This window comes from Pinus tabuliformis, chromosome 3_2 (genome assembly GCF_031772625.1).
Source record: "Pinus tabuliformis cultivar Carrire ecotype Pingquan chromosome 3_2, CPIR1, whole genome shotgun sequence".
NCBI lineage: Eukaryota > Viridiplantae > Streptophyta > Pinopsida > Pinales > Pinaceae > Pinus > Pinus tabuliformis.
The window spans coordinates 910,776,288-910,797,895 of record NC_142302.1 but is presented as its reverse complement, the minus strand read 5'-3'; positions in this window follow the sequence as shown (position 1 = coordinate 910,797,895).

The window sequence follows — 21,608 nt, the reverse complement described above, 5'->3', positions numbered from 1 at the left end:
ACATTTGACCAAATAAAAGGGTTGCAGTCACGCGAGAAGGCTCACACGGACACGCTGATACAATGAATTATGACTGTTGATATCATATTCTTGACAAGATGTCTGCAGTATGGCAAAAGGGAGCGGGCGATGGTCAATTAAGAGACACAGTACGAGCCAGATATGGAACAAACTGCCACACATTTTACATGAAAAATTTACATGAACTGGAATAGGTGACAATCAGTGCATTTGAAATTCTCATGGCTTATAAATAACCAAGGGGAATCCACTGAGTGGCCTACACTTCGGAAACACAGATGGAGCGGTTCATTATCTATGCACAAGACATGCGCCCGAAAGTAGTAACCTGGCCAAAGAAGAAGCAGGACTCCTTGAGGAATATGGGGGTGACAGTTGTGGGAATCCTACAAGCTACACCATCGCTAGTAGGGGATGTACCGGAAAAGAGGGAACACAAAGCATAAGTCATCCGGATGCCATCGCCTCACCCCGGGGCAGGCCGACGCACTACAAAAGAACAACGAAAGAATGGACAGATGACGACCACAGGTAGATATGCAGTTACTAAGTCATCTCTGATGTCCCTCGCAGATTTGGATCTTGCAGACAATAGCCAGGGTCTTACAAAATTGCAACAAAAGCTGTGGCAGATAGTGCGAAAAGAAGATACGAAGGATGGAAGTGGCTGCGGTGGTACCAGGAGGTTCCGTATGTGGCTCCCCCGCTCGTATTAAAATCCTATGAGGGGGTATTCTGTGTTAACCGAGTAAAGAAGAATGAGCATCATCGGTTGTGAGACATGGTAGAGACACTGAAGCAAGAGCTGGACAAAGAATTGCAGGAGACAATGAAGGAGTAGCAGGACGACAAGCGCCCCTCAAAGGGAGGCGAACCGTGAAGCCAACGTAGAGCTTCTAGACACACCAGCGAGTGACTCGAGATGAGTCACGATGATTGTGTTGGGGAATGTTGGGTAGCAGAGGTCCCGCGTAATGGTTTTGGGGTAGAAATCCCAAAAGGTAGGATTAAATTATTGTAAAAACTCCGAAGTATGCAGAGCACGAATTATGGTAGGATTGAGTCATAGGGTAGTCCGCCTAAAAATTACGCAAAGAAATATAAATAGAGTCAGCTCGTGCAAGGATTGCGGGCCAAGGAAGGGTATAAATAGAGCGCGACTCTATGAGGGAAAGGCAGTTCTTGGAAAGGATGAAATATAATGGGTACTTGAAGAAGATAGATTGAAAGCGTCTGTAAGTTGGCTCTGTAGCTATGTGTGCAGAGGTCTGGAAAGTTCACAACTGTGTGCGTGAACCCCTGCAGCTAAGTGCCCAGGGTGGATCTAGATGTATTAAGGACAAAATGGAAATAAAGATAAGTTTCTTCTGGAATTATGTGTTTCTTCTGAACTATCATAATATCTGTTTAATCTTATTTGCTTATGGTTGGAATGAGTATAAATATGGGTTTATTTTAATACGCGAATCAATTGTGTTGGTTAAATGTTTGCTTAAAGACCTTGGTAATTGGTAACCACATCATCTAATAGAGTAGCACACTAATAAGAAAAGATATACTCAAGCTATATTTGTGCGAATACCGAGCAACGCAGAGCTGTAAACCATGTGAAAAACCTACAGACCACACCAAGACATCCCTAGGGTGTAGAAACCTGGTTCCAGCACCCTCCCCTGCTACCTAGGGTGAGACCTCATTCCATGCTCCGTGGGCTATTTCCGAAAGGGCCGGTAGCTGTGGGATTTGTTGGGCTAAATAACTCTTCCAAACCTAGGTCAGGCCCATATAAGCCAACAAAGAGCTTGTTAGAAACAAGCACAAAATAGGTCTTTGATATGATAAGGAGGTTTCCTTTTATATTCCAGATTACTCCAAGCCCATTTATTTTCAGAGTACTGGATTCCTTCATGACAGTTCACCTCTAGCTGTTTCAGATTCTTCTCCTCTTCCACAACAACAACAACAGATTGTGAAATTCCAACACTGTGACCGAGTTGGCCACATGAAAGATCACTATTTTGATCTTCATCCATGTAAGCACTGTCATAAAACCAGTCATTCTTAAAAAAGATGCTTCAGAAACAACCTCCTACAAGAACAAAGATTCATCTTGGATGGATCACTTCTTAGCAATGGGCTTCAACAACCAAGAAGATATTTCGCTTATACAACATGATTTGTTCTTGAGTATTGAATAGTCTTGAAATTGAGTTTTCTTCATCTTCTCACCTGGTAACTGACAGGGGGGGAAGTCATGGTCATCTACAAGCTTCAAAGCCACATCAAGCGAGCCTGAGCCACAACCTGCCATACCAGATTCAGAGTTGTCGCCAGAGACAAATATGCCCTTGAGCATGCCTTCAATTAGTGATACCTATTCAAAGAATTGGGGACACTTCCTGTAGTAGAAGACTTCAACTTCTTTCCAATTTTGGAAGAGTTCCAGGAATTACATTAAGCATTCTAGAGTTGTTGGTCATCCTTAAACCATCACAGGTTGAGACCTCCCTTTTCAGGTTGAGGTTCTCCCTTTTATGCGGGGTGTGACCTCCCTTTCATGGTTGAAGGTTTCCCTCTTCAAAAAATCAAGAGCACTTCCTCTAGCAGAAGACTTGAGCTTCATGCTAGACTTGGAAGAGTTATGGGAATTTCACTAAGCATTCCAGTGTTGGTGGTCATTCTTAAACCACCTCCCTTATACCAACATTTCAAAGAGCACATTCAGCCTAGTGCTGCCATGCATTTTTGCACATTTTATATTACAACTCTCTTCTTGGACTCATACATAACCCTTCAGATTAAGGGGGGAAATGTTGGACACCTAATCCTCTAAGGGTTGGTGTGGAAGCTGAATAGTCTAAGGAAGTCCAAGATACCTTGGAATACAAAACCAAAGGTCATGTGAATTTACCATAAATGTATATCATTTGTTAATAATAGATACACTCTCATGCTTATCATTCATCTGTTGTTTATGCCATGTATGTGTCTAACAGATACACCTGAAATTCCTCCTTTAGTGTGCTTATCGTCTCATTCAAAAAGTGCGTACCACAATCACTCATCAAGATCTTTGGACATCTAAATCATGTCAGTACATGCTCAAATAGAAACTTCACGGCAGTCGCACTTGTGCAATCCTTCACCGACTGTGCTTCTACCCATTGAGTCAAGTACTCTATCATAGTGATAATGTACCTCATGCCTGTCTTTCCTTGGGGCTAAATAGGTCCTAAAAAATCTATTTCCCACTTTTCAAAGGGTTACAACCTTACTTGTGGATTCAAAGGAATTTCATCCCTCTGCGATGGCCTGCCTATCCGCTAACATACATCACACACATTACATGTCCTCCCGCAACGCCCCCATGAGTGTCTGTGAGGATGATGCTTCGTTCAAACTCAGGTACATACCTTCACAATATTTCATCATTCCCCATCTTGTATAGATTCCCAACAATGATAGAGAAGTTTGCCATGCACACCACTAATTCCTTCTTTTGCTGGACAGAGTATCTTTTCGGTGCAGTTCCAATTGTTAGAAAGTGTATTATATCCTTGAAATTTCCATAAATGACGTGCACAACAAAGAGCTGCACATCAGGTAATCCTTCCTCCAAACTAGAAGGTTCCTCCCTTGTCTCGATGTGCGACAGGTGGTCAGGTCTCGTGTTCAATCGTCTAGGTTTACAAGAACTTCAAAATCGTATTATTGGAACAATAAAAGCCATCTACGAATTCACCCCCCCCCCCCCCCCCCCAACATAGGCTTATTGACCAGGTAATTCAGCACAGAGTGGTATTTATACATCTTCAAGTGGCCTCCTAGCAAGTAGTGTCTATACTTCTAGAGCACATACACCATAGCTAGCCCCTTGTGCTCAGTGGTGGAATAGTTCTTCTCCGCTTTGGCCAACTACGCACGCGGACCATTCTGCCCATCGTACTTGTTTGTTAGTAGCATCTTAGGCTTCCCAAACCATGCTCTCATCATCCTCCTACATTTGCACCAATCATCAAAGCTTCCCTTGTGCGTACCCCACCATCTTGCGGGCATAGTGCGCAGTACCTAGTCCAAGGCTTGGAAGCATTGCTATTTTGGTACCTCCCTTTCAAATGCATCCAAAAATGTATCTACCTTAGTTAGACCATGACAAGTAGGTATATGCCTTTCCTCTGATGACACAGTGCAACAACCAAGTCATCATATTGCAATTCAGCGTAGTTACATTGTGTAACCGATTCTGCCAGCGTTCTATTTCTTTGTCGGAATTTGAATTGCAGGAAATCTTGTACTCCCATGTAATCCTTCCATCCACGGTGGGATTAACCCAGTCTTGGTCTTGCACTGCTATCTTATAGATGCATTCTACATCATCATCACTTTCATAGTTGTGGAATGGTTCTATATAGCACGATCCCTCAGCAGGATCCAAGGGTATTATTATGCGCAGTGATTTCTTCTCAAAGATCATCTTCCACTTCTTCAGATTGATTACCTCATTCACATCAGCAGCCCAGTCAATTCCCAGGAGCGTAGGGTAGGGATTTCTGTCATCCACGATCTCTATTACTTCAAAATCTGCTAGCACGCTCGCTCCCTCAATATCCACGGTCACTCCCTACAGCCGCCCCATGGGTATGACTTTTTGTTGATTTGCCATCCTTAGCTGAATCAGAGACCATTACAGTGCAGGTCACCCCATTCGCTCCAAAGTCTGCTTTGGTAGTACATTCGCACATGATCTCAAATCTAGAATGACTTGATCCATTTCGTATTATTTGACCTGCGCGGTGAGTCTCATTTCATGCCTTGTACTTGCCTTATTCTTTCTGATCTGATGGACTACGCGTGGTTCACCTCACGCAGTACTAGCACATCTATTAATAAGTTCCTGTAACCCTTTCACAGCCTTACTATCGCGTAGTAACTTCATATAGGTTTTGAGGAAAGTAGTGAGCATAGAGGGGTCCATCTCCGGCTCTGGTTTATCCTCTCTTCTTGAAGTGGAGGCCACGGCGAAGCTCTTCTTAGCTTCCAAGAATGCTTCGTGGGCGTGCTCCAAATTGAAGTCAACCTATTTTGCCGAGTCTTTGTGAACCCATGCACTATCTTCTAGCTATTTTCCCTTGCCATCTCCCATTGTGATTCCACTTTGGAGCACTATATTTATGTTTGGATCTTCCTCGTGCAGCTCAGACCTGATAATCTATAGGTTCTGAGTCAGAGGAGGAGGTAGTGCTCCTTTTTCACGTATCCTGGCTATCAGCGTAGAACAATCTTCTATTTCATAATCAAACAACATGAAATACTTGCACGATGGGCACGTTGGATTAGTGCAATCGTGGGCATAATGTCCTATCCCTCTGCAATTGTAGCAAATCAACTGTTCACGACCTCTACCAGGTCCTCCTCCGCCTCGGCCTCGCCTGCGTCCCTTAAATCTTGTTTGCACCATACCTACATTCTAGTCAAGGGGCTGCGTTTAAGCCTGAACTCTGTAGGTGGGTGTTCTATCTATCACTAATTCGTAGCTCCTGCAAGTACTCTCATCATGTCCCACCAATCTACAAAAGTTGCAGAACAACTATTGTGGAGTTTGTGTATACTTTTGTAAAAAGTGACAGTTGTCTGTGGCATGTTTTTCGACTATTTGACAGATAGCACATAACAAAGTAGGCACCACGCTAGGTCTTGCTTGAGCTTTAGGCCTTAAAGGCATCGATCCTCCTCCTACAAGGTAATTTGTAAAGACTGTGCAATGGTCTTTGTCATGACCCTGACTCTTGCATTTCATGCACCATACCTCTTCGCGTACCTCTAGCCAAACCATCTTATCCTGCTTCAAGCTTTGGATCTCAAGGCACAGATTCTTCTATTGCACGTGGATCTTCTAAACTCCTAGATTAGGATCTTGCATCAGGGTCTCATGTAGTCTCATGGCAATCTCCAAGGCCTCTTCCTGAGTTGTTATCTTCTGTTGCAATGTCACACTTCGTAAGTGAGGTAGTAACGAAGCGACAAACCACTCACGATGTTGTCCATTTGTCAAATTCATGTTGGCTTTGTAGATCGTACATTTCAGCCTCTGATCTAGTTCCCAAGGTGTCTCGCCTGGTAGCATCGTGATATATTTGAATCCCACAATCGACTGCGCTTCAAATTTAGGCCTGCTAAATTCCCTATTCAGTGCTGCTTGGATGTCCGCTACTCTAGCATTCGGGTTATCACTGGAGTAATTAATATACTAGGTTAACGCGCGATCTTGTAGAGCACTAACCAGTGTTGCCTTCTTTATATGGTTATCTATAACACCTTGATCTTCCCATACAACCCTCACAACAAACCAGAATTGGTTCGGATCCTCATTTTCCAAGCCTTTGAACAAAGGCAACTTCATTGTGTTTGCGATACTGAATCATGGTGGAGGCAGAGGTGTTAGGGGTGAAGTTGGAGGCAATAGTGGTGAATGTTGGGCCTCAAAATAGTCCCTATTTTCACTCCATTATTCACCAATATTTTCACATTTTACCTTCATGTCACCTCCATTCCACCTCCATATCATTGCATTCACCTCATTTTTGGGTCATAACTATGTTTTTCCAAAGTTTATTAATTCTTAACATTTTTAAGTGAATTTATGGCTAAAACTTAGAAAATAATATGCTTAAACTTATACCTAACATTTAGCATGAGTTTGTTGACATGTGTAGGCACAAAGGAAGCTTCCAGGGCATCTTTATGTGGCCTTGAATGATCAAATTCAAATTTGATAAGATAAGCTTCATGGAGAAGATCATGGACCTCATGGAGGAGATCATGGAGGATAGGGTTATGTGTCATCATTGGTTGAGAAATATGTGGGTCAAAGGAGAGAATAGTGGGTCTACATTTATGAGGTTGTTATCATAGTTTTTGTATAAATAGGAGTACCTCCTCCATTCCAAAAGAGAGGACTCTTAGAGCATTGTATCCAATTGATGATGGAATAGAATAAAGCTTCATTTTACATATATGTTCATTATGTAGTTTTAGATATAAGTTTTACATATATTTCCATTATGTAGTTTTAGATTTAATTTTCCTTAATGTAGTATATGGAATAATTTGTCTTGTTCTTAAGAGAATTGAGCTCACTCTAAAAGGATGAGAAAAACATGTTATTTCATATTAGATCTTATTTCATTTATTTGTCTAGATGTTTGAGGATTTGTTTGTGATTGATGAATGAGTTTTAAATTAGAATGTAATCAGCATATGAGAGGACAACTAAGGGTCTAAGTTAGGCTCTCTCTCTCTATTTGATTTGTATGATAATTGGAATTCATTCTTTTGCTTTTATGTTTCAATTACCATATAAATCATTGGAGAGAGAGCCTAACTTAGATTCTTGGTATCTCCTCATATGATACTTGAAACATAAAAGCAAAAGAATGAATTCCAATTATCATACAAATCAAATAGAGAGAGAGAGCCTAACTTAGACCCTTAGTTGTCCTCTCATATGCTGATTACATTCTAATTTAAAACTCATTCATCAATCACAAACAAATCCTCAAACATCTAGACAAATAAATGAAATAAGATCTAATATGAAATAACATGTTTCTCTCATCCTTTTAGAGTGAGCTCAATTCTCTTAAGAACAAGACAAATTATTCCATATACTACATTAAGGAAAATTAAATCTAAAACTACATAATGGAAATATATGTAAAACTTATATCTAAAACTACATAATGAACATATATGTAAAATGAAGCTTTATTCTATTCCATCATCAATTGGATACAATGCTCTAAGAGTCCTCTCTTTTGGAATGGAGGAGGTACTCCTATTTATACAAAAACTATGATAACAACCTCATAAATGTAGACCCACTATTCTCTCCTTTGACCCACATATTTCTCAACCAATGATGACACATAACCCTATCCTCCATGATCTCCTCCATGAGGTCCATGATCTTCTCCATGAAGCTTATCTTATCAAATTCGAATTTGATCATTCGAGGCCACATAAAGATGCCCTGGAAGCTTCCTTTGTGCCTACACATGTCAACAAACTCATGCTAAATGTTAGGTATAAGTTTAAGCATATTATTTTCTAAGTTTTAGCCATAAATTCACTTAAAAATGTTAAGAATTAATAAACTTTGGAAAAACATAGTTATGAACCAAAAATGAGGTGAATGCAATGATATGGAGGTGGAATGGAGGTGACATGAAGGTAAAATGTGAAAATATTGGTGAATAATGGAGTGAAAATAGGGACTATTTTGAGGCCCAACATCTCCCCCAAACTCAAGATATTGCATGTCCTCATGCAATCAATGGTATTGCATGTCCTCATGCAATCTATTACATTACTTTTTGAGCTTTGGCTTAAACTCTGCATGATATCATTTACATAACTTTTGCAAAGCATTATTTTGATGAATTACAACTTGGTTGGTTCTTGTGTTTCAACCATATTTTGTTTGTTGCATTCAATGTATGATCTTTGCATATTGATAATGTGATTTTTGTTGCAGAGTATTTGTGTTGGAATGCATCATGGTTGGTTCTTGTGTAACAACCATGATTGTGTTGGCATCCAATTACTTTTAAATATTTTTGACAAAGCCATTTGTATGCTCATGTAATAGTAAATATATTTTGGAGGTAAGTGGGGTTTAGAATGTGGATGTTGTATGAATGTGACAAAGTATGTATGTAAAAACAGATGGTTTGGAAAGGAAGTGAAGTTTTTCCAAAAATTATTATTCTAACTCTTCAAGGAATTTAATGGTTAAAAGTTAGAAAATATCATACCTTAACTTACCCTTCCAAAAATGGATGAGAGTTGTGCATGTGTGACTGCAACCTGTTGTGAAAATGGTGGATAAAAGATGGATCTGTATTGTCGTATCAGCTGCTGGATCCTCTGCTACTAGATGAAAAATCTGAGGAGTCTGCTGAACATGGCTGAAAGTTGTATCTGCTGCTGGATGATGAATCTGATGAGTCTGCTGAATATGGTTGAAGATATATAAGGCTTGGAAGGTATACAAAATATAGAAGTTACATTTCCCTCCCAGCCTTATTTATTGACTTGTCCTCAAGTGAAATACAATGTATACAATGAATGGAAATACAATGAATGGAAATTGGCTTCATCTGCTACAAAATATGGGTCTTCAAGTCTTCAACGCTCGATGGCACAAATCTTACTATGTGATTAAATGTGTCGATGTCGAACATAGCAAGAAGTTGTTGACTTAGTGGCCGTTAATGAATGCCCCTAGCCAACACAAGAGCTCCCACCATTGATTCCAATGGGAGTCAGGATGCCTAACGCATCTTTGTAGGTACGAATAAATTTGTCGTAGTCGAATCACCTACAAGATCCAACGAACAAGGGATATTAATGTAGTTTTAGATATAAGTTTTACATATATTTCCATTATGTAGTTTTAGATTTAATTTTCCTTAATGTAGTATATGGAATAATTTGTCTTGTTCTTAAGAGAATTGAGCTCACTCTAAAAGGATGAGAGAAACATGTTATTTCATATTAGATCTTATTTCATTTATTTGTCTAGATGTTTGAGGATTTGTTTGTGATTGATGAATGAGTTTTAAATTAGAATGTAATCAACATATGAGAGGACAACTAAGGGTCTAAGTTAGGCTCTCTCTCTCTATTTGATTTGTATGATAATTGGAATTCATTCTTTTGCTTTTATGTTTCAAGTATCATATGAGGAGATACCAAGAATCTAAGTTAGGCTCTCTCTCCAATGATTTATATGGTAATTGAAATTCATTCTTTTTTTTTTTATGTTTCAAGTCATTTCATTTCTTATGCTCATGAATGACTCTTAGTTTAGTTTGGATTAGTACATGAGAGGACAATCAAGATACTAAGTTAGTCTCTCTCTCTATTTGAATCTAAACAATAACTAAGTTCATTCTCTTGTCTTTATTTCAAGTTTCTGGTTTTAGGAATGATTTCTCTATGATACTGTAAGGAAGGACAACCAGGACCTCCTTAGTTAGGAGCCTCTTCCCTTGCATATTATATTGAATCGTAAATAATTTAGTTAGACATAGGTTAGTTGCCTACTCCTGCATATACTGTGCTGGCATCATCATAAGCTTACGAGTTTCCCTGGTCGATAATTTATGCAGCAATTTAAGTCCAATAAATTTCCCAACAGTGAAGATGGAGGTGGTGTGGGTGGAGGTGGTATTCGCAGAAATCCTTGTCTTATCAACTGAATAGCACTTCACGGAGAGACATTCGCTATCCCTTCTTCGTCCCTTCGCGGTGGTGAAATCAAGGGGCTCTACTATGGACCCTCATTTCCTTCATTTCTATAGCTTTTTCCACTTCATGTAATTCCAAACATCAAGGTAGCTGCATAACCAGTTTTTTTCACCATAAAATTTTAATCCAAGTATTCAAATATTTTACGTACTTACCTCCCAGTCCTTTGAAAAAGCGTCGCTCTGCCTCGCTATAGCTAACTGAGGTGTCGACCACGAACCAAGTAACAAATCCTCCTATAATGTGATCGAGCCAATGATTGACGGCATGTGTGATATTATCCTCTGATGCTTCCAACCTTTGCACTAGCCCTGGGGTCCACACAATAGGACCGCCAAGTTTCCACCTTCCTTAGCTATCTACTAGATTTGCGATCCACTCGTATAGCTCAGTAGGTAAGGACACGAAAAATATTTCATGGATCTCCGTATACAGGTATCAGTCCAACCACTATTCTTTTGGTAGTCGTAGGTTTATGTTTTCTTGTGCCACAAACTCATGAATTCTTCTATCCAACCAGCCTTCGATTTCTTTCTTAGTTGGATTCTAGTGATACGACATCACACATCTCTATGCAGTTTCTTGTTCCGGCAACGGAACCATTTGTTGGCTTGTGGGGGCTTGACCCAGATTCAACGTTAGTTAGCCAAACAAATCACTACACTACTGGCCCTTTCAGCATCAGCCCGCACAGCGTGGACTGAAGTCTCACCCGAAGTAATATGGGGGAATTTTGGAACCAAGTTTCCGCACCCTTGAGATGGTTGTGATGTTGGTTTATTTTAGCTATACCTGCCTATGCGTAGGTTTCTTAGCCCTCTGTTCCACCCTTCAGTACCTTCGAGAAAAGATATAGTCGGCTTTCGCGCAACCCTAACCAAGGGCTGATATACTTTCATGCTGCTAGGGCAGTGAACTGTGATATTTCCCAAACCAAGCTAAGTTTCTTACTTATCTTATTAATAGATCTTAGTTAGCTTCACGTAAACGGATGTTCTTACTTGCATTCACTTAACCAATATATTTACATACATTCGCACATCATATAAGCATTATAAGTAAAATTCATACCCAATATAACAAATGCATAAACAGGAAATAAAGACACAGAAATTGTAGAATACTTCTCTTTATTGATAATTCTAAACAATTACAGACTTGACTTGCCCTGTGCACTTAGCTGTAGGGGTCCGCGCACTCAGCTGTGGACTTCTAGGCCTCTATGCACTCAGCTGCAGAGCCTCTACCTACGCTACGACCCAAAACTTAGACTTCCACTTCAGAGCTATCTCTCATACATGTTTGATCTTAATTACTTTTTTATAACTACTTGGAGCTTAGCTCTATTTATACAATCCATGGTCCACAGACCATGGGTAGATATTCTACAGCTGACATTACATTTCCAAAATAAGGGTGGACAACCCTATGACTCTTTAACAACTACACGCTTCGCGACCACAAAATGTGGAGTCTTTACATTTGGATTACGAAATTGGACCAAAATATGTGCTTTAAGCCCCAAAACTACCCTTGGGAGATCCTGCGCCCAATAGAATCCCATAAAATTTTAATCCTCTACAACCAATTATTTTCCAAGAAACAAAAAATATTTCTTGGTAGTTATAATATCCACTAGGTAACTGCTATCTAATGGCTCTATTAGCTCCATCATCAACAACTGCTAACTAATAAATCCATTTTCTCCATTTTCTTCATATACACACCTCACACATTAGTGTCTCCATAACCTCCAACATGGAAGTGAATATCACACTAATATTGGATAACAAGTCCATTCCTATTTTGTAACCATGATACCATGTATGTGTTCGAGTGGGGTGCACTTTGAATTCATATTTTGGAAAACCTTTATGGAAACTAGATTCTCAATGTTACCTCCACCAACAATCTAATTGCAACACTTACCTTTCACTTTGCGCTTGGTATTGAATATTCTCTTCCTCTACTCCAATTCACTACCAATCTTGACATGGGATGCAGAAACACCCTTTGTAACATCAAGTTTGACCATATCTGGTCTCCACTAGAAAAAATTCTTCCTCAACCACCAACTTTGTTTCTCCTACAATATGCACCCATCTTGATTCTTGCATTCGCCACTCATTCAACGTCTTTGAACTCTCCTATGCTTGGTGTCATTGTCCTCCATGTTGACATATCTATCCCTATGGTTTTTTCAAACTTGAAAAGTATTGCAACTTCTCATTGCTATGCAAAAATAATAAATAAGTAGGTGAGTCCCCTAAAATAAAATCAACTAATGTTCAATTATTATGTCATTGTTTGATAGAAAATTATCTCCCATGGACAAAAGTGAACTCCCTTGATCTAGTGGCTTGATCTAGAAACAATAGGGACATGTTGTGCTATTCAAAAACCCCCCATTTATTAATAGTGATAGTCAATATTATATTAATAAATGGGGACCCTTTAAAAAATCCTTCCAAAAATAAGTTTAGCATTTAGGCATTTTTCTTGTTAATTTTTGGAATGAAGCAAGATATCAAAATAAAAACTTTTGAAAAAGCTAGCAAATCTCTGCCTTTTCACATATCACATGATCAAGCATGTCAAAAGCCTTGCTATCTACCAAAACTAGCAAAAATAAATAAAAAAAGAATGTCGTGCTAAAACCTCGAAACTGTCAGGTTTCCCATATGAACTAAGTTCTAAAGCATTTCTTATTAAAATAAGGCTCGCATCACAAATCACCACTCACAAGGAGTGCACCTTAACAAAGTATCTTAAACCATTTGATATGCAAGATTGCAATGACACAATCTCCCTTATCACATTGCATTAAGAACACTTAAGAGGAGCTCGAAACCTTATCATCATGCAAAATTGCAAAATGTGATTGAAGTCCCAGACCCGATTCCAAAATACGTTATAAAACAAGCACTCAAGTCCGCTACTTAAGGAAAAAGGGATTTACATAGAAAATCCTAACAAATAAGCTATCCTTTGAAACCGATAATCAATGGCTCGCATCTCGCATCCCGTAGAAACTGAAGAAACATTAAATAAAGCGCAATAATCACACTGCGATGATGCGATTTGTGATATTCCATCGCAATCACAAAATCTATATTTTCACAGTTTAAAGGCTCGCCACCCTAAAAAGTTATTCCCCGACTTACAATGCAGAGCATTAATGAGCAATAAAGCTGGGGATAAGGAACCATTAGTGGGCATTTAGTAAGGGTTGATAGCATTTACGTTTGAAAGATAGTTCAACATGATACAATATCTTCTCACCTGCGTTCAAATAAAAACTCCTTTCTTTTCACCTTTTCAAAGATATCTGCATTATTCATTCTTAGGTTCATTTTTCTCTCTGTATATGTGATAGCTTCTGTTTTGCTCCATTTTCAAGAAAAATCCACAGAAAGAGTCGTCGGGAGCAATGGAAAAGAAGGGCAAGGTAGCCACATCTGAGAAATCAGAAATGAATCCTTTGTTTTCTAATACTACATGCAACAGAGACGGAGGAACCTCTATGTGGGAAACCATGTATGATTTATTAGAAGAGAAACCAAGACCTCAAGTAACAAAGTCCACAACCGATGGTCATGCTTCCTCAGACGCCTCCATCTTCGAGATGGAGTACTCATTTCTAGACCGCATAGCTGCGAGACCAAAGATAATTCCATATACAGACATGGTCAAGTGGATAATTTATCAGGTGGATGTATCAGACAAAGAATTTAAGAATAACATGCAAGAGGTTATGGGATCTTTTACACCAGACAAACTATGACTTATGTACAATCTGCCAAAGCCACAAGCATTCTACAACAAGCAGTTCCTCGAGAAATTTGCTAAGGAGAATGAAGACACAACAGATTTTACACAAACCTAGATGAAAAATGAAGGCAAGATCAAAAAGGAAAAATTGGGTATGTATTCTCCAACATCTATAGCTCCCCCTCATAGTTTTGCAGAAGCCATGCTATGTAAAATTTTCAGCAAGCCTGATAGTACCAAATTTTCCACAGAATGGTTGCCATTAATAGATGTAGCTATAAACGCAACAATAATGAATTGGGCCCAAATTTTGTCTGATAATTTGATTAAAGCCATAATAGATTATAGGAGAAAGAGGAGTATATATTCTAGGGTTTACCCTCCATTTTTCATGAATGCCTATATAATGGATGCTATCTATTTTGGTTCCAAATTTCCTATAATGGGATGGAAGTGGATTGCAAATGACCCACTTACCATTCACATATATCATAGGAATATGTGGGAGTCTCAGTTTCACCCCCACTTTTACAGAATTTGTCAAGGGTTATGGTGCCTATTCATAAATAGGTCTACAATAGGAGTGCCCCTAGATTTTCTAGAGAAGCTGAAGTAGATATCCTACTTGTATCCAGATGGTTTGGAGAGGAGAAATTTACATATATCAAAGTATTCGGGAGCATTGCTTCACCACATGTCCTCCCATACTATGTCCTTGATAAGTTGATGGCTAGGGAGATAGCCTACCAAACAGCAGGAGAAGGTGGGCTGAGCAAAGGATTGAAGGAACAGAAAAAGGCCATTTGGCCTACATCTTCGTTGCAATATGGTGTGTTTGCACTACATGATTTTGGACATGCATGTAAGGAAAAAGAGATTATGAAATCTCCGAAATTAGCTACATTTCCAGGAAGACAATATGGCCCAAATGGAACCACCAAAGACTTCACTACTATGGTGAAAGTGAAAGTATTCACCCATGAGGAAGATTTATTCAATGACCTATTCCTACAAAAAGAGACATTTTTGGAAGTAAAGAATATGGATTCACTACTTTTTTCCCTAGATGATCTTAAGGCCTTCCATGAATACAGAGAGAGGAGATTATTATAGGTCCCATTGGACCTACTACATATTGAATCAATAAGAGAGCCAACTAAAGATAATTCAGAGAAAAGTCGCAGGAGAAGTCTACCCATGAATCATAACACTCAGAGTAACATTCCCAGAATGGGGGTAGTAAAAACTAAGAGTCCGAGTGTTGTGGGGAAAAATTCCTATGCAGGACGATCCTATCCACCTAAGGTGTGACAGTGCCTTAGCAACAAACAGAAACAACTATTCTAGTATTCTTCCTTTATGAATTAAGAATGAAGAGAGATGGATGGACTAACCGGTGTCTTCCGTTTGTCCCTCGATCCGGTTTCTCTTCTCTTTGAGAGTTCCCAGCTACTTGCCTTCTCGCTCGCCCAGCTTCAACAGGTTCCTGCAAGATCACAAGAAGGGAACACTACACAAAGACATAGATTCATATTCATAACTAGTTCAGGATTAGAAATAAACTAAACATACTAATGCAATCATACATCAAAGATACATTAGTATATAGGAGAAACCAAGATAGCTTTATTGATGAATAACAAGGTTCAGGAGGAGATACAACCAAGAGAGTTCCAATCCAGCATCTTCCTCCCAGCGAATGAAATCCTTTCTTCACCTCCCTTCAAAGCATTAAGCACCCAATGATTCCAATCTCAAACCAACAACAATTCTTTGCAATAACAAAATTCCAGCCTCCCTGGATCTCATGGAGGAGAGATCCATATATAGATGTTTGGAGAGAGGATGAGTCAGCTTGAGATCTGACTAGTGTCCTCTCCCTTTGTCAGTTCTTGCTTCCACTTGGAGACTAAGAGCCTCTTACTCATCACTTAGTCGAACTCATCAAGGCAAGTGTCATGGAGGAAGATTCTGGAAGCTTCCACAGTCTTTACACCTCGCACAAGGGACCCTGCCATTTGTCATTTCCTGCTCAGCGCACCCTGGTAGTGCTTCCACCTGCGTTGCAATGCAACTAGCCAGTGTAGCCTCTGCATTTCAACGCAGGCAGCTAGTGGAGCCTCTGAATTGATTCTGAATTGACTTGTTTTTGAGCAGTTTCTGGTGGAGAACTTCTGTGAATTGTTGTGGTTTGTTAGCCTTGTTCCTCTAGGGGTAGGAACAACATGTTTAGGGACTTTGGATCCCTTGGATTATGGACATTTCATGCTTATAGCTGTAAGGCACAAAAATGTCTATAATAGTTGCCCCCTAAAGTATGAGGCCGTTTATCGGGTGAAATGCTTTATTAGGAGGATCCGAAGTTCTTTCAATGCTGGGAGGAGACCTGTAATACAATACAACACAATACATTATTTTCATACTTTTTTCATGATCTAGCTGAGGCGGGCATTCCCATGCTCAGCTTTATAAATTCATTTTCATGTACATATAATAGACAATCATCTGATGATAGAATGATGATTCTGATAGAGCCATCATCCTTTTGGTAGGATGATTATCTGTGCTGTAAAGCTGTACATTTCTATGTCTTTATTTTCTGAATATATATCGCAGCCTGGATGGATGAAACTAGATCCGGGGTCTTCAATCTCGTCTGATCTTCACTCTAAGTACAATTCGATCCATGTGAGAATTGCTCTGAAGTCGAACATGGAAAGACATCGCTTGATTACCAATCAATGATGTAAACTGTTAACAAGCACGAGAGGAACCACCGATAATGAAGACGACCCTCAAGGTACTGCAGTACAATTCACATGGTGTGAATAGAGGAATTGGCGTCGAACACCACGCAAAATCTTTCGATCGAAGGTCATTGATGTGTACCTGTCGCCGAAAGTGAGAAACTTGCCATTGAGGCATGCAAGCATCAAAGTACTGAAGGGGGTGTTCCTAGATCAACTTCTTGGATAATGAGCTGATGTCAACAAGAAGTGATCCGTCAAAGGAGGGCCTTAATGAATCCCACATCAATGACACGGAATGGAGCTAATGATTTTGATGGAGGTGAAAACGATCTGATGACATATGATTCAGGGTGGCGGTCATGAAAGAGTATAATGTATGGCAGTGGATGGGACACAGGTGACTTCTCTGAACGACTTCTCTTGAACATATGGCGACACTTATGCGATGGATCGGTAGCATTACCCCAAATATGGATGGTATGGCGAGACCATGGTGATGTGACCGGTGAATGAAACAACCCAACCCGATTGTGGTACGGAGGAAAAGTGTCATGTTCAAGAGCGACTTGCTACCATCAAAGTTTTCTTGAGTTTCTCCCAATTTTTCACCAGTCATTGCTGAATAGTACCTCTTTATTTTTGTCAAGCTTGAGGAGGATAACATATGCTTGTTCTATAACTTTCCCTTCGGGCAAGCCCATCGCTATGTTTTAACGAGCCTAGCGATAGTGAAACTCGTTCTCGTCTATAGACAAGTTTGTTGCTATTTCATGCATTTAACGAGTCTAACGACAAGGATAACTCGGTCCTTTTCATCTTTAGAGAGTCTGAAAAGGTACATAAAGTTAACTCCAAAAGTCCTTTTTCCTCATCTAATCCCTTGAGTCCGGAAAAGTATAAAAGAATACAGAAGGGATGAATTTTTGATATCTTTAACGAGCCGAATAAAACAAGCGCTCGATCTTTTTGTGCAATAATCCCTCAGGTCCAAAAAGATTAAAATCTAGACGAGGGATAGTTCTTTCGGTCACTTTATCGAGCTGGAAGGCCAAAACTCGGAAATCTTTTCATATTTCACGATTCAGATGAAAAGAGCTTAAATAAGACTCGTCTTTTGAGGAACGAGTGATAAAAAGGGTAGCAGCTGATTCCAGGGAAGGATTGGAATTTCCAAATCACGGCAGTGTCACAAGGATGGCTAGTGAAATCACTCTTCGCAGCTGTTCCTCAAAATGGGTAAACAATCATATGGAGGTGAATGATTGGCCAATGGAAAAGTGGAGGTGATGGGCAAACACGACCAAGGCTTTAATGGCTGATGATATTACATTCACGGTGGTTATTTACCGGAATAGTTCATTTTTTAACGAGCTTAAACACTGGTGGAAACATTTGCTCGATCTTATGTTTATTTTTTAACGAGCATGAACTATGCGCTAAAACTGCTCGGATCTTGCGTTTATTTTTTAACGAGCATGAACTGTGTGCTAAAACTGCTCGATTAATCAAGTCATATGATAAGAATGTCTCATTAAGATTCTATTTTTTATGGAGCTTCATCTTACAAAGCTTTGCTCCGCATCCTTTCTTTATGCAAGTTAGGAAACGACTAATCCAAAAAACAGATAAATAACCGCTCTTTGCTTGCACTGCAAAAGGTTTGCATGCCCCCAGGCATAAAATAGAGTTTCAAGGTTACCCCTACTTCATCTTCCGCCAAAATATTTGTTTTACCGAGAGAGGCCTACCTATTACAGGTTACCCAAAGATTGTTCTATTTGCACCCCAAACAAAACACTTCTTCGGCGATGTCTACCGAGATAGACAAAGGTGAGCGCCAAACACATAACTTTGACAAGAGAATCTTATTCTAGAATAACCCCTCTTCCAACCACGGACGGGGTACAGACTAGTCATATTCTCCCGCGGAAACCTACTCTATACCCAAAGTTTTCCTGCCGAAGCAGACCAGGATGCATGCTCCCTGGGTTCCAGTCATATCCTTCTGGATTACTCGCGCTCATCGGGAGGACGAACCGTGGGTTGAGACGTTTCTTGAGCGAAGAGACCATTTAGGGATGGTATATGACTATTTGCGATGCGTGATCCGGGGACGAGCTTGACCATTCTTCCTTCGTTGGGAAAAGACATTACTCTAAAGAGTGAGGAGACGATGGCTCCCATGCAATATATATAGTCTCGTCCAAGGAGTAGGTTATAATCCAAGGGTCCTTGAACGACCATCACGTTCATTTGAACAGTCTTCCCTTTCAATGTGATAGGTACATTGGGGAGGATCCCTAAAGGTCGACTGGTTCCTTTATCGAAGCCTGTCAGATTTCTCATTTCAGGCAAAAGCGCTGGCGAACCAAGCGCTTTCCAAGCAATAGAGGAAAGGATACTCACAAATGCCCCCTCATCAATGATGGTGCCAACCATTACCATTCTGTATATTTGAATGATAATTATGAATGGTATGCTTGCTGGTAAGCTGGGTCTGCCTAGTTGATTCCAGTCAAAGGATACAACTAGGTTGCTTGGTGGTGGGACCGAATATACGGCCGGGTATGACTCTGACGAAGTTCCTTCCTGCGATAAAGGAATGGGCAAATTTCCCCTTGTTCGTCGGAGTCTGTGTTGATGAAGAGAATTTGGACGGTGTCGTCTTTATTCTCTTCTGTGATGGTACCATTCGAAGATAGAACCTCTGAAGGCAAGACCGGGTCAACTGCCGCCTCGACCTTTTGAATTTCGTTAGGTATGGATTCAGACGGTTCATCCTCAATGATAGGTGCTTCGGCTGACCACCTGAGCGGGCCAGCCGGGTTCTCAACTGGTGAAGGACTTGGCAGGAGTTTTTGATATCCAGGAGGAAGTCACGCTGGTAAAACCGAGCGATCTTCCAAAACCCTTTTAGCCTCATCTAAGAAGGGACAACGGTGGATGGCATGGTCGCCTTCACACAGTTTGTAGGGAAATCTAGCTTTCCCTCTCTGTCCTGTGGCTTCACTTTCACTAGTTGACGGTGTGCTGTCGACATGGCTATCAGAGGTTGACACCACAGAATTGTGCGAGCGGGGAGACCAGTCCCTTAGTATTCGAGGGATGCAAGGAAAATCTCTGTGAAAGTGGTCTCCCTTGCATATGACACATGGAGATTTAGGCCTGGTTAGTGCAGTGTGTGGATTTTTCGTTAGATGCCATTCGTTTGCCCCCAGTCGCTTTTGGCTCCTTCTTCTTTTTCTCTTTCTTCTTCTTTTCCTTCTTCTCCTTAGGAGCTTGGCTTTTAGCTTTGCTAGCTCCATCACACGAAGAGGAAGGAGGAGAGGAAGAGTTAGAGGAAGTGGAAGGCTGGTGGGCAGCTATGGACTGGTCTAACTGCTGATTCGATTGTTCAGGAGTAGTGGTGTTTTAAACAACATTAGTTGAGAAGAGCCAGACAGGCAAGCCGATTGTCAGTCCTGGAAGCGACAATGTGGCCATATGGGGTGCTCCAACATCTCCCCAAGAGGAGAAGGGACTAGGACTTCCACCAAGGGGAATTCCTTGGTTGGAGGGCTCCATTTTCCCAACTGAAAGATCAACGCGGGAATAAGGGTGATTTATTATTCCATTAAAATAAATTTTAATGACGCTTTAGACACAACTTGTTTTTTCAGTTTTAAAGAGTCGAGAATAAACAAAATATGACTCTAGTCACCTTCGATGTTTTAACGAGCCCGTAGTAACAAATGCTCGGATGGACTTTTTTTGTTATAGAGTCTGAAAAAGGCCAAAAGGAACTGCTCTGGAGATCTAGGTAGAGGGTGTGCCAAACCAATCGCAAAACTGCAGTATACATTTTACGGTACGGCAGTCAATCTTCCCGAATGCTGTGTTCGGTGCATTGCGATCAGTAGGGCGGTCGACACGGCTTCCTAAGGATAAAGGTTTTAAGCCTATAGGGGTCTCCCAATATATACGAGACGGTACGTGGGAGCACAATCCATACTGGCACTTTTGGTCCCTCAGGAGGAATCACCCAACCATCAGCGAGGCCAACAGATACCAGGTTTTACGACGTCGGAACACGTCTCTAGCCTAGACCTCTATGTTGTGCGTTATGTTACAAAGCGTTATTAAGTTCATTCAGTTTATTTTATGTTGATCTTTCTTAGAAGTTTGCCTTTTGAGGTTCACCACGAGATGTAGATACAACTCCTAAATGCAATCTAAAAGATGATAAGCAAATTTTATCTCTTTTTCAACAATGAAAATCCTAGCTACAAAGGGAAAAGAAAGACACCATCTTTTCTCAAAGAGCAATCAGCACACTCTAAATGCAGTTTTCCTAAATCAAGCATGCAAACTATCAAGATGCAAATGCACAATGCAGGTGTTTGTTTTGCGCTCTCTTAATATTGATGCCTAAAAAGAAAGCTTTTTGTACAACTATGAATTTGATTTTAAATGACAAATACAAACAAGTTTACTTTTTCGAAATCAGAAAGGGTAGAAGAGAATACAACACTTTACGACTTTCGAAATGAACACTTGTTTCGACACTTAAAAGAGACAAACTCAAACCAAAAGCAAAAGTAAACGTATAATCAACTGTAAACAGCCAATGAACTCTCTCCTAAGATCACAAGAGAATACAACACTTTACGACTTTCGAAATGAACACTTGTTTCGACACTTAAAAGAGACAAACTCAAACCAAAAGCAAAAGTAAACGTATAATCAACTATAAACAGCCAATGAACTCTCTCCTAA